General features: G+C 36.0%; 1 protein-coding gene across 5 annotated transcripts in view; it reads left to right on the forward strand.

The window, feature by feature from the left end:
* Positions 1-13,507, forward strand: part of ZNF385D (zinc finger protein 385D) — a 472,992-nt gene that overhangs the window by 428,478 nt on the left and 31,007 nt on the right. The window lies entirely within an intron of this gene.

Consider the following 13,507-nt stretch of genomic DNA (forward strand, 5'->3'; position numbering starts at 1 on the left):
TCTATCTCTTTCCAGAGCCTAGGGTGGGTTGCTCAGGTGTAGACATCTGGAGATGGACTAGATGTATGTCCCCTACATATACAGTTGTGGGTTTTGTTTTGGTTTGGTTTGATTTTAACTTCAAGGAACATTAATGATATTGAAACACTCTTCTGTCTGAGTTTAAATCAACCCTACGCTATTACTGTGGCTTTAGTAACCATGTCACTTTAGGCTGAGGTATGAACAAGAAACAAATTTGAGCTTCAGTCTTTATGATTCCTGCCTCTTTCTTATTCCTGAAATACATTATTTATTTCTGATGTCTACACCTTCTACCTGTCGCTAGCTTTTTTGCGATGAGAACACATTGCTTAGAATCAAAGTGCCAGCCAGGACACTAGGTGCTGGCTCTGCTCTGCCTCTCTCGCTTCACAGCTGGTGTAGGCTACTTCCAGCTTGCTACATAGTACGCGTTACTGTAAGATGCTTTCTAAGCATGGTTTATTAACATGGGGTGTGCTAATGTTTGCCCTAAGTGAATCTCCAGACAAGGTAGTCCTTAACTGGCCTGTTTCCTTCAGAGTGGAGATATTAAAAGTAATATAATGGCCATGTTTTAACAGCATATTCCCCATCTGCATCCTCAGTGCTTCACAGAGGCCATTTTAAAGCATCTGTTTCCCTCCCAAGCTACTTGTATACATATGCAACATTTTCATCTGTTATCTTTAGCTTGACATAAGAAGCACAGGTAGCTCTCAGCTAAGCCAAAAGCAACAGTTTTTCTTGCAGACTCTGTAGAAGAGTAATCTTTGAATAGCTGTAGGAACTTGCAGTCTCTTAATCTCATTGATATCTTCCTGTTTACCATTTGGTGGCTTAAAATATTAAAAGTAGAAAGCCATAATTGTTTTCGTATTTGGTAAGGACTTTGAGGAAAATGCTCAGGGCCAAGTTGTTTATGATTTTCACTATACATCTTATAGGGAAAAAAATCACAGAAGAATGAGAGAGAAACATTTAGGCAGAATCTACAGTTTTGCTTTAATTCTCTGTATCTTGTGTGTCTGTTTGAGTGTGGACATATACAAGTGGAGGTGGCAGTTTCGTGAGAACTCATTAATTGTTTTAATGAAAAATTATCTGTGCATCGCCTGGACTTACTCATATGCTATGGAAATGATTATGGCTGCTGCCACTCTTCACTGCACAATTATGTTGATTACAGGAAAAAAAAAACTTTAATATGTTGTTCAACATTCAAAAGTAATTTTTTATTGTGAGCTATATAAATAATGACTCTTCAAATTTTAACACACACACCCACCCTTTTTTTTTTCCTTGGGGTGGTTCCATGGGAACTATGATTGTTTGAGCATTTCTACATTAAAGACATTCCCTTCAGTTCTTGGTCATTTCTGTATACACTTATTTCCTATTTATTGTTGATATTGATTTTATTTGTTATGATTATCCTTAACTAACTTTAATAATGAAATTTGTGTTCTTATGTTCCTTGACTGCTTTTTATTGCATATTTAAAAAAAAAAAAAAAAAGCCATGAAAATGATCCATCTGACAGAGGGAGTTTAAGTGATATTTTTTTTTTTTTTTACATTCAGGAAATTATAAATTTACTTCAGTTAAAGTGAAACAATTCTTAACAAAATGGTCTCAGGGGAACAGGAGTTAATTGTATTCACATAAGTGTTGCTTCCTTGCAAACTGCAATGAAATGAGAAACCCCTAAACATGTTGGTTTCTGTCTTCCTGTCTTTGTAAAATAAGTTAGTCCACCCAGGTCCAAGATTTAGGACTCTTGCTGTTACAAATGTATTCATCAGCACTGTCTTAATTACTGCTTACATGGTTGATATATCATTAACTATATCAGTTCACTGATGTTTCTGAGAACTATCAGTGTATTCTTAATAAGCATGTTTATTTTCCCATGTGTAAGTTTTCAAGACCATAAGCTTTCCATGTTTCACTGAAGTAACTCCAGAAACCAGGGTGCTCCATTGAAGTGTTCTTCCGTAATCCAATACAGCAAGCAGGGCTGTTTTAGAAAATAACAAGAGAGATCAAAGAATAAATAGAGAATTATGAAAGTTCCTTTAAAAATGGAAATTTTGATGCAGTGTTTAATTTTCACTATATTGACATAAAACTGTTTTCCATGGAGTGGTAACTGAGATGTCGTATTTACATTTTATCCTAAGAACAGAGACCACAGTATCTCACACAGTCCTGCATGCCAGCTGCCATCGAACATTGCCTTTTCTGTAGGTCATTACCAAAAATGATCAAAGTTAATTATTTAAGATGTTCAACAGGCTTAAGTCCTGTGACCTAAGAACAACAAACCATTGTTTGTTAACACATATGTGAAATCAACGCTGTTTTCTACCACACATTCTGTCTGCAGAGGAGTGTTTTGGCTGTGATTTCCTCAGCTAAAAAAACCCACCTTCTGAATATCTCTTCTTCACTTAAATTCAGAAATAATCCTGTGTTTGTGTGTTCAAATCCATGGAGGCTTCCATTAATATTTATTCAGATGTATAATTTATATATGCAGTCAGTGTAAAGGAATGGAAAAAAAATGAATTTATCAATTTCAGATCTCACCTGTCTAAAGACATACAGAAACAGAAATGTTGACATGTGGAAAGATACTCTTCTTACTCCAATATTCTTGTTCCAGAGTCCTCTAAATGAAAGAAGAGTGTCTATCATTGACCTGTAGCTCTTTTTGGTTTGTTTTTCGCCTCAACATTTATTATCACACTACCTTTTACTTTCCATTTGGAATTTATTTCATATAACTGTCTATATTGGCTTTAACATTCTAAGCTATTAGTGCTCATTCAGATAACAGTACAATTCAAAATGTCATCAGTAATATGTAGTTATGGCATTCATAATGTTTTTTTCCTAAAATGGACAAAAATGACTTGACAAATTGCATGCATTCTCACTGTGCATTTCCATTTGGTAAATAAAGCATTTAGAATATGGTCAAATAATGATTCAGCTTTGATCTCCTAGCCAAGGGGGAAAGAGCATTCCTAGCAAATACTAATTGATTATTCTTCTGTCTCTATAATTTTCATGCTGAAAGTTTCCTGACAGACCATGTAAATATTGCCAAGGATAAGTTATTTCACTAATTCTACCAGGACTAAGGAGTCTGAGGGGAAATTTAGCCATGTAAATTTTAGGCCACAGGAGGAAAATGCTTCTAATGTTAATTAAAGCTCTTGATGTTTAAACTTGCATGGTGAAAAAAAGAAGTAACAAAACCTAAGAGCAGTTCTTGGGAGGTCTCTAGTCATTTAGAAGATTATGCATTAAAGATCAATAGAGAGTATGAAAATATTTTCTTTTTGCATAGAGGTTATCCAGGAAATATCTAATGACCAACCACCTGGAGAGAGAAAAACCCCACAAATCACAAACCAAACAAACCCAAAACAGCTGTACTAGGGATATGATAGAGCATAGTCTTTTGTCAAAGGATTATTATTGGGGGTACACTAAAAGGTATTTAACTTCCAATTGCAGTTTGCTGGTCTTACATATTTTAAACATCTTACTTGTATGCTCTCTGCCTAAGGTAAGAATGAGATTCCTTAAAAAAAAAAAACCAAAACCTCTTTATTTATATATGCATAAAAGGGGGCGATAATTCCTGCATTTCTCCTAAGAACCACAGACAAATAAATCACTGCATTCTGAAGTTGAATCTGCACACAAAGAAGTCTTTGAAAGAGGTGCATCTAGTAAAACTAAATTCTAGACTTTGCCTCTTTTGTTGAACTAAATGTTTGACTCCAGAGATCAGAATTCTTAAGCCTATTTTATACTGTATTTGTCAATATGATATTAACTGTTATCTTCTAAGGTAGCTGGTTAAAAAATTGAGCTGTATTTCACTGGGTCACCATGGACACCGGTCCTTGTTAGGTTTTTCTTTTTTAGTAAAAGCTGCAGATTTAGAAGTCATTGACATCATGACATCTCTTAAACTGGCAAGACACTGGAGAGCAAAGGTCCTAGAGAGTAAAATCTGATATCCTTTGCAATTCTCCATCAAGTAATTTGAATAGAAGGAATTAAGTCATCATAATGTGACTGCATACCACATATGGTGTACAGCCCAAAGGGCAAGTCAACCGGTCCTAGCAATTAGTTTTGAAAGAGAGTAAATGATTGCGAAGGGATAGTGTGGATTCCTATGATTTATCAGCAGCTGAAGGCAGGAATCCAGCAACAAAAGAGAAACATTCATTAAGGACTGTATTTCAGTCCCATCTGACCAGCAGTGAGTCTGAGGTACGGAGAGAATGTGAAGGGTGCTCGGATCTTCCTGCTCTTCCACTTTCTCTCCTCCCTTTTATCTGGACATGTGGTATTGCTTATGGTCTCACTTGCATCATGGTAACTTCATTAGCTACCACGGGACTATTGAAAATCCTTTCTGGAGAAGGATATTAATGATGATAGCTGACTCCACTGGTTTCGGCTATCACACTTAACAAAAGGGCAGTGAATGCTGCTTCTCTCTCCCACTTTTAAAGGCGGTTTTGAGCAGAGGTGTCAAAGAAAGGCTACAGGAAACATTCCTATGAGAGCTTTTATTCATTGTACTCAAATGCATCTATGTTACAACTTATCACCCTCTTGCATTCTCTGCTGCACCTCTTACTGCTGGCTGCCATGCCCTGTTGTTGTTCTCAATCTGTCTGTCAGAGACAGATCTCTTTGGACTGCAACGCAATATTAACTGTATAGTTACAAGTGAAATTTAAAAAAATCTATGTATAGAAAATACGAAAAAATATTTTAAAGACAAAAATTAAAACCCACTACGGTGTTCCATAACCCTCTAGAAACCTGTATCCAGATAGAAAATTACAGTTATATCTTTTAATAAACTGCCTTTTATTGTATGTATGTTGTGTGTTACAATTTTTCACTTCTTCATTTCATACTTAAGGAAAAACAAAATAAGAATTAAATTATTGACATTTATAGTTATGAAGAAGGAATTATTTTTACCCATGCAAGAGGAATGGATTACTTAATATAATATTCCTTTTCAGTTTTCTAAGTTCTATGGTTCTGTGATTTATTTATGAAAAAACAGGTAAATTTTTCAGCCTGAATGAGGCAATATTTATCACTCATAATTTTTTCAGCTTTTGTGTTTAAATTAAACAGATAATTAAAACGAAGCTTTGTATCATAAAATAAATTTATTCTAATGACAATTGCTAGCATCTTGACCAATAGCCTTTTATGTACCAGAATTTTCATTCCTCAGATGAAATAGGCCTATTTATGTTCCAAATGTCATTGTCACCAAAATTAAACCCCATATCAGCTTTGAAAATTAATCTTCAGTCATTTCTGTATCCCTCCTCTGCCTCCTTAAGTGCAAAATTACATAATTAATTCTACTTTTGGAAAAAAGTAACACTTTTTCTCTGAGCCTTTGCTATATTGATTGATTGAGCTCATGGGATCTATGTTTGCCCTAATCTTAGGTCACTGATGTAGCCTAAAATAATTTTTAGCAGCATGAGGGAGTGAATCAGTTACCTGCTCTAGGAAGATAGTTGTTAGATTAGTTATACACTGAAAGAATAACTCTTAGATTCACACCATCATAACATGCACATAAAACAAACCAGGTAGTTATGGACATTCCTGTAAAAACAATAAAGACCTCCTTTTATTTAAAAAGCATTTGTGTTACGTCTTTTAATACAGAGGAATGAAATTTAATTTTGAAGAATAATTTTATTATTAAGCTGTAGTGGGCAAATTTAATGTGCATCTTCAAGCAGACCATTGTGAAAGACTGGAGCAGTAGATTTAGAATAGCCAGGATATACACTGACAAGCACATCCTGTCAAACACAGATGAGGAGTAATATCTGCGTGTGACAGTAGACAATCAAGCAATCAAACTCAGTATTACACATTAGTGAATATAAAAAAGCAAACAGAACACTGTTAGTGTTAAAGAGGAGGATACAGTGCAATGCAGGGAAATTATTTTAATGCTCCAAAGGGCTTTTAAGATTGTGTTTAGACAGCTGTATGCAATTTTGAACACATGTATAATCTGAGACCTCAAAAAGACAGAGAGATTTAAAAGGTTCACAAAAAGCCAAACTAGAATGAGTCATGTTCAGAAGGCTTGCATATGCAGAAAGCCTGGCGAAACTGAGACTAAACTAAGAAAGCTGTTTACGCAAAGTTATTTTTCAGGTTTCCAAGGTGCTAGAGATAGTAAGGACTTATGGACATTAAATCTTCTAATAGGGTTGTGGTAAAAGGGCTAAAGACTGTTTGATGAATATTAAAATGTAATGCCTGCTCAGCTTGTACCACTGGAATGTTATACAGAGTGGTAAATATGGCTTGACTTAGTTTCCAAGTTGGTTAATGCAGAGTATCTCAAATATAAAGCTGGTTTGGGTGAGAAAAATAGTCTGAAAATGTAAAAAACCTCAGAAACTGCAAATTTTTGTACACGTGTATGCATATGAATATCTTATTTTTTATGTTTTCCATAAAAAGCTAAAGACTGGTTGGGGTGGTCATCATTATTCATATTCAGTGGCTAGTCAAACAGTCAGTGAGTCACCATCGTGAAAATTTTAAAGAAAATACCCGTCTGCATTGCTAATTTATGGAGGTACAGCAGTACATTTGACAGATGTGTATGTACGTGAGACAATGTTGAGCTGATGTAGCTAATTTCCTTCAGGAAACATGTATCAGGACTAGGTCCTACGCTGATATCCCCAAAAGGACTTGGAGGCAGGAGCCTCTCATGCTAGCTGGGGTGCTAGAAGGAGGGAGGTGAGCATATTCGGGTGAGCTTTTGGGGTGTGTGAGGCCTGCCCTGGGCCTGTGTCTCCAAGCAGACTCTCAGAGTTAGAATTTTGAGATGGAAATGCCAAGTTCAAGAATTCCAAAAGGCTGTAAGAGGGGAATGGACTCAGCACAATAGCAGACAAACCTGCTTGGCATGTGTAATATCTGAACTTCCTTCTCCTAAATAGTTTTAGCAATCAAATTTAAGCCTATCAGGAAAAGTTAAGATTTTTGTTGTTTACTTGCTCTGATGCCCAAACTGCAGCTGAATTGTAATTTCAGTGGTCAGTCCCCATTGGTGCGTACTTCTGTAGTCAGTATTTTCACCATTTCACCCTGACCATCCTCAGTGTAAAATCAGGGCATGCACACAAACCCAGGAACTCAAGGAACTCATTTTGGGATTTTTGGAATCCATTTTGGGATTAGAAGAAATGGACATCCAGTGACTGTTATAGTTCAATCTTTACAATACTACAGTTTTTACTGAGTTGATGGAAAATATCCTCACATTAGGATGTAATGGAACATAACAGCAATAGCCGAAATAAGATATAAGGGAATACGCAGTAAATGCAGGGAAGAATTCTTTGATCATTGCTTATTAGTTGGCTAGTATTTCGACATACAGAGAGATTTTCCCATTCCAGACAAGGTCGTTCTTGTTTCTGTTTGTTTACAGTAGTCATCCCTCCTTGCTCGTTGCAAGTTCTCCATCCCTATCTACGCATCCTGAAATTATAGCATTTTGCCAGCTCCTCATTTCTCATTGCTATCAGACAGGTTTAAAAATGACACTTCTTCTGGAGGCTGCCCTGTTTAATGGCCTTCTGTTGTCTCACTAGTGATGTCAGGTAGGATTACTTGTTCTATTTTCTGTCTGCGGTCCTAAATGGAAACCCTGTGTTAAAAGATTGTTTTACAATTTCTGTCCTGCTTTGACTAGTTTAAAGCCACAGTCTTCAGTTTGGGTTGTTGGTTTTTTTTCATCTGAACATTTATAGTATGCTGACAAATCTTTTCCTTTATAGAACTGGCTGTACCTCAGGGGAGCAGGGCATTACTAGGTGCAGGTCAATGCATCTAGACCTAACACTTAGTTTGAAAGAGCTTTTAAAAGTATGGGTTTGATGCTTTGAAAACTGTTTGTCTAATAATTTGGCTAGTTTCAAAGCAAAAGCTGTGCCTCCTTTTGTACAGCTTGGAAATAAGTCAGCTGCCAGTCACAATATCGTGATCTTCCCTAGAGATACTGCCTGCTGAAATGGTGATGGCTTGGGATTGGGGGGTGTGTGTGTGTGTTGGTTTTGATTTGGCTTTTTTACCTGGTTTTCCTTTCAAGCTGATAGTGTCAGCTTCTGTTGAAGAACAGCATATTGACATAGGTGGACCAGAGGTTCTTTTTGAGGGTATAAAATTCCTGATTATACCACAGCAGCGATGCAAGGATCTTAAATGCATTATTGCTTGACTGTCCCGCATTTTAGACCGGAGTAGTTTTGTGGAGAAATTTCATTATTCCACATTTGACAGAATGGAAGTCGATCCCTCTGGCTGTCATTCTTTGGGGATATTTTTGGCAAACTGTTGCTCTTTGGAGATCTGAAGAGGTTTGAATGGTATACACAGATCTGGGCGGCAGAGGAAAGCAGACAGAGAAAGGGATGAGATGATCAAAAGTGCATGATAAATGCCCAGATTAGAAATCTGTTGCATGGCCATAGTCATGTAATGGTCTTTATCTTGTTTGGTAAACCAGCATAATGTTTAAATTATGGGACTATCCTTCCTCTGCAAACCGTATTGCAATTAGCTTAAAAGTTTTCTTGTAACCCATTTACTGTTTATCTTAGAGTGAGTATATTTATTTCTTAATATGAAGTTCATATGAGTTGTGGGATTTTTAATTTCATATTGATTTAATTGAGAACATGTAGAGAAGCCCAGTTCTCAGTTCCTAATACCTGAATTCCAGGAGAGGTATTTGGGAAGTGCAATTCGAAGTATTAAAAAATCTACTTTTATTTCTCTTCTCTGTTGCATGACTTCTTTCATCTACTTCATACTCTTGAACATTTACATACCTGAATTTACATTTCCTCTTTTTTTATACAGACATTTCCTTAGTGTTTTCTGGACATTTGAAGTAAATGCCTATACTTTAAAAAATATCATGACCTATCTGTGATGCATGTGATGCTGCTCAGCATGTAATTTTATTCAAGTTTTAATCAGAAACTAAGAATCTGTGAAATAACCAGTCACAAGAGAAGACACAATTATCCAGCAAAAAGTGTCATCACTATACTTGTTCAGTGCTTTCAAAACATTGAATTATACTAAGATTGAGGGGAGGGGTGGTAAATATATTTCAACTGTACAGTAATTTTTAACCAAAGTGCACCAATAAGTATCACTAAGTTACCAGCAGTGAAGTAATTGTACCAGTGTCTCCAAAAATCCAAAGACTTAGCAGTTCAACATGCTTAAAAAACCATTCTTACAGTACCAACATCATCCTTAGAAGATAAGGGGTGTCTTTGAAGAATTAATAATGGCAATCTGTGGGCATGAAGAACAATAAGAAAGTTAAAATTTAGTCAGTATTTCAGAGATGTTTATTAAGCCTTTCTCCTGTCAAAATGGACCTGTTGGGGAGTGCTGTTTCTCTCATCTGAAAACATTTCTGGTGAAATACTCAGCTGTGCACTACAATGAAATAGTGAAGCTCGAGTGCATGACATTAGCAGAGGGCTGGTGCTGAGCAGCCCCAGCAGCTCTGCGGTGCAGCAGTTGCACTGCGCGTGGTCCCTTCCTTCCAGAGGGCTCCGCCGTCCGAATCCTTAATGTCTTCATAGGGGCTCTTCTGTCATGTAACAGAAAGACACTGTGAAATCAGTGCCGCACGGCAGACCTGCTACCCGCTGTAAGTATTTGTATGTTGGTAATGGACAGTATTCCAAGAAAGGATTAACTTTTACATTCATTACCAAATTGTTTAAACTGCCAAAGGACTAGTTTGTCGTAGTGAGCTGATTGCTGAATAGTTCAGCCAGTCAGACACCATACAAAAGGAAATTTTGGACAAGTTTGTGAAGAAAAGGTTTATGTGCTGACCAATTTGCCCCCTTCACTCTTTGCTCTCTATCAATATTGACTTTATCTTTCATTTGCACAGTTTGGGTGGAGAGCAAATTTCACATACAGCATTCAGTAAACCTTGAGCAATGTGTAAAGTAGAAGGAAGAGCATATATATCAGTCGTTTTCACTTTTTAGGCAATAGGGCTGTATGCTGGCATAACTGTAGAGTGTGTGTCCAGCAATTTAGAATGAATACAAATATGTCTGCCCCAGAGGTGTCTGAAGGCTATCTGAACTTAGAGCAGGTTTTTTTGATTGCAGGAAAGAAAGACTATGATAGATGTGATTTTGACAAAATGATAGCTGACTCCACAGTGGAAAGTCCATGGGAATTAATGCCAAGTCTTCCATAAAATGATCTAGTTACAAAAATGAGGTAAAGCATTCCATTCACTGTGCTCCTTTTACTGTTTCAGACTCTGAAACTGCTGATACAGGATTTAATTATCAATATACACGTATACAGACAATAGTTTTTATTATGTTTCAAAATACGTTTCATTTTAATTTAAATACGTACTTGTAATGTGCTCACTGTAATCCTTCTTGGCAGCAAAATAAAATAAATGTTTAAATAATTTTATTTTCATTTAAAATGTAAACTCTTTAACCCTCTTTTTAGTTATTTGTGTTAGGGCCTATATCTCACCTCAGACCCCAAACATTTAAGGACCTGATGAAAAAAAGCCATGGAACCTAAATTCAAGGCTAATCCTCCAGCTGTGATACTCGTCTTGCTGGAAATAGGAGATAACAAATACCAACTGTAAATCTTTCAGGCAACACAGGTTACCTCAGAAGGTTTAAAACATAGTTTTGGATTTTATGTGCTTATTGAGACTGTCTCATTTTGGTCTGGGACAGATATTATAGTCTCTTTATACTGAAGAGATGGTTCTTTGTTTTAAAATTATGGGAACAGTTCTGCAATACTTCATGTATTATTATAGGACAGGTATAGTATGGACAGGTAATAAAACCAAATACTTCACAGACTTCTGTAGGAAACTGCTAGATTTTTCAGAAATGTATTTTTAATAAGGAGTTCTCTTGTTTCATGGACATCTCTATTTTTATATCAGTTTATGTTGGTTTCTATCACTTGTATTACCATATTAGAAGTATATATAAACTGTCTTAGGTTCTGAGTTTCAGCCTTTTTGGCCATGATTGTCCAATTGCAATCCCTGGAAAAAAAAATAATGCAGCCTTATGAAGGAAAACAAGTTCTGGACAGTTCTCTCCCAGTAATACATGATTGCTGAAAGGTGCAATGTCAAACACTTCCAGGCTAAGAATATGGCCATTTCATGTGTGCCAGATTAACATTTTGATTCCTACACCCACCATCAAAAGCTGTGCCCAGCAAGGTATATTTTAACACACATGCAGGATTTAAATCCATTTTTTATTTCAAATTGAGCCAATTTTATTTTAGACCCACTGGCAGTTCTTGCAGTTCAGTGTAATATCCAACCACACTCTCTCACAGAAGTGCACAGACTTAATTAATGTCTTTACCTCTCTGTGAGTGATTGAAATACCCATGTGCAGGTAATGTAGGCCAAATAACATCACACAGAATGTTGAGATCAGATGAGAGTGGGGGTTTAATGTTAGAGTTAGCTTGGCCACTTCAGGCAATCAGTAATTCAGATAGGTTGAAACTGTAATGAAGTGTTGTTAGTTGCTTCTGAAGTTAAAATCATTTTGCCAGGAGATGAAAGTAACTGGTAAATCCTTCTGGTATAAAAGAAGAGATGCTATCCTTGTCAAGCTCTATTGCCTGCAGTAAAAGCTGGTGCTCCATGTATGTATTAGGCATGTTCTTTATTATTAGCATGCTCTAAATCTCCTTGCAAGCTGATTAGTTTATGTGCTCTTGTCCAGATGTTTGTAAGAATGTAATGAACCTCGAAGTATGATATATGTAAATGTATTGGATTGAAAAGGCTACTGTTCATAGGCCTTTTGAATATATTCAATAAATGTGTGAGTCATTATTTATAGTGTTCTTGAATGATCCATGAAACCCCTCCACTGGGTCTGGGGGAGAAGCACAGTCACTGTCTTAAGAGTTGCACTTGTAGAGAATAGCTTGACATCTGTTATCTATTAAGTTGGAAGTGGAGAGGGCATCTGGGGCTGCAGGCATGATAAGAGGTAAAGATTTTAGTTGGAAAACACATTTACCGAAAGAGACTGGAATATCTGTCTCAAAGGGGATGGCATTTCAGGGATATGTTTAGTGCTTGGCCATCCTTCTGAAGGGAAAAAGAAATTAAATTTTTAAGCCATCCAGGTAACAAAGGAACCAAGTTATTAATTTCCCTGTTGTGAGAGGCAGTAATCTTTTGACAGATTAAAGCAGAGAAAATTGGAAAGAAAAAAAAAAAAACCAAACCCAAAGCCAAACCCAGAAATCAAAACCAGCTTTGCATCAATAGGGATTTGTTTTAAACTTCTTGTGTATTTCTTCTTGCTCTCTACTTCCTTTTTAAAGGTTTAGTGACATCTACTTCATAAGTGTGACAAAAGATCATCCTATAAGGCAAGAAAAAAATCAAAAGATCATATGCATTATACAGATCTATATGTGTCAGTTTTAATTGGAATTTTATTTTCAGAGTTTCTAATCACCCTAGAATAACTCCTAATCTTTCCTTTCACAAATTAAACACAACTTATTTGCTAAAGTAAAAGACCTGCTGAATTATCAGAAAGATACTTTGAGTCTTACTCAAACATACGTCCTTTTCATTTACTGAAATACTATTGCAGTATTTTGATAATCCTTGCTTAGGTAAATTCCCTGTACTCCTTGTACTTAAGTAGATTTGATTTTTACCTGATTTCAAAATTGAATAGCTTAAATAAAAGGATAGCCCATTTCTGTGGATTGCCAAATTCTATTTGTGTAAATTAACAAAATTTGTCAGCATTTTTCACTTGTAAAAAAAATCTATGAATTGTAATTATGTGAATAATTTCAACTCTGCAGTTTACTACAATTAAGATACTATTTAAATATTTTGGATCTTTTTCCAAAATGTTTTAAATTTTCTTTTTGATGTATAAGGGAGTAAAATTTTCTGTTTCAGCGCATTAAATCTGTGTCAATAAGTCCACTAGGTTGCTTCTTGGGTAACAAAGGAGTAAGTTTTTCCCTATTCTATACAGAGGAAAAACAGTGCTTGAGATGAGAATTGGTAATTAAGCCAAATGTGCTGTCTAGATAGAATAATTAATGTATTCAGTGAGGAAGAAGTGTAATCTCAAGGAAAATTGTTTCAGGCGGTTGCTTCCATCAAAGAACTTCTGTTTTTTTTAATGATCCATTAATGATTGCTTTTTATTCTACTTTCAGACACCTGAGAAATGTATTTATAGACCAATAAACCACTTCTGGCTTTTTTTTGTTTGTTTGGTTGGTTGGTTTTTTTGTACTGATGCAGAACAGAAGTTTCTAAACTGTAAGACTAATTCCA

This window comes from Falco punctatus, assembly GCF_963210335.1.
Source record: "Falco punctatus genome assembly, chromosome: 4".
In the NCBI taxonomy this organism is placed as follows: domain Eukaryota; kingdom Metazoa; phylum Chordata; class Aves; order Falconiformes; family Falconidae; genus Falco; species Falco punctatus.